Source organism: Helobdella robusta, assembly GCF_000326865.2.
Source record: "Helobdella robusta unplaced genomic scaffold HELROscaffold_37, whole genome shotgun sequence".
Classification (NCBI taxonomy): domain Eukaryota; kingdom Metazoa; phylum Annelida; class Clitellata; order Rhynchobdellida; family Glossiphoniidae; genus Helobdella; species Helobdella robusta.
In genome coordinates, this window is record NW_008704785.1 from 950,326 (window position 1) to 951,981 (window position 1,656).

A 1,656-nucleotide genomic window follows, 5' to 3' on the forward strand; every position below is an offset into this window, starting at 1 on the left:
ACATTGAACCATCAGATATTAACCTTTCAAAATCAACGATAAGACTTATAATGGCGATGCAAACAACGGAAACTCTTTTACTAAGTATCAAAAGACAGTGAATATTATTAAATCAAATAATAATAATTTAATAATAATAATAACAATAACAATAATAATAATAATAATAATCGAATAAAAATAATAATAATAATAATTATCGAATAAAAATAATAATAACAATAATAATAGTTTTTTTTTGCAGATAATTTCCTACGAAAGCTGCCAGTGTGATGTTCACGTATTGAAGAGTGACATAACGCGTTGGAGTCAAAAGGACCGAACCGCTTACTTGAAAATATTAAAATCAATTAAATGATCGATCGATGACCATTTCAATTAAATTAAATAGTTAATTATTAATTAATCAATTAATTAGTTAAATAATTGTTGTTATTTTCAAAATGATCTTTAACGAATCTTTTAGTTTTATTTCATCACAACGAAATTGTAAAATAACGGATATGTGTAAAGATAGCTAAACGAGACGGATTATAAAGATAACAAGTCAGTAACGATACCGAACCGAAATGCAAAGATGACGATAGGATACCCACAAGCAGAGATAACGAAACTATCAGCAAATAAACCAACTACACCCAAAAAACATAGCAGAGCAATAAAATAGCTCATAAGCTTTCTCCTCTCAATTCAATTACGCCGTGTCATATAAGGTCAAACCCATATAAGAAAAGTGAAAAAAACCTCCCTATAACGATACGATACGATACGATAACGATACCGTATCAATGATGTAAGGTTGCGATAACAAAAAAGTTTCCGATCGATCGTGAAGATATAAAAATACTTTTCACAAGATAACGATTTCGTTTTGTGGATTTTGTTTTTTTTTTGCGAAATCATGTATGTGTGAGTGTGCGTGCGTGTGTACGTGTTTGTATGTACGTGTGTGTGTGTCCATTGCTGTTTAAGCTTTGACCGTAGGCGGTCCTTGCATAGATTTAAATAAATTATGCAAATTAGCTGACATTTTTAATCTTTGAGGTGTCGATAAAGTGATATATAAACGAATATATATATATATATATATATATATATATACCTCAATATTTGTATATTGTTGTTGTTAGCTTTGCAGTCTTATGATTGTTGTTGTAGTTATTAATATTGTATTAATGCTTTCAATGTCGCCTATGGTTTATGCGATTGTTTTATGTTGTTGTTGTGTTGTTGCTGTTGTTGTTGTTGTTATTGCCATATTTTTTCGTTTAGTTTTTTGTGTAATGGCTTTCCGTTGTCAATGGTTTTGAAGCCTAAAGCTAGGGACACATTTTATTATTGTTGTAGTTGGGTGTGTTGTTGCGATTTTAGTAGTAGCAGCAGTAACAGCAATAGTAGTAGTCGTAGTAGTAGTAATAGTGGTGATAGTAATAGTAGCAGTTGCAGCTTCATATAAAATGCACTTTGCAAGCTTAACTACTATTTATATGGTTTTGTTTGGGAGTGTTTGTATTTATGTGTAATTATATATGTCTGTCTGTCTGTCTGTCTGTCTGTATGTATGTATGTATGTATGTATGTATATATGTATGTATGTATGTGTGTGCGTATGTATATATGTATGTTTGTTTGTATGTCTGTATGTTTGTATGCATC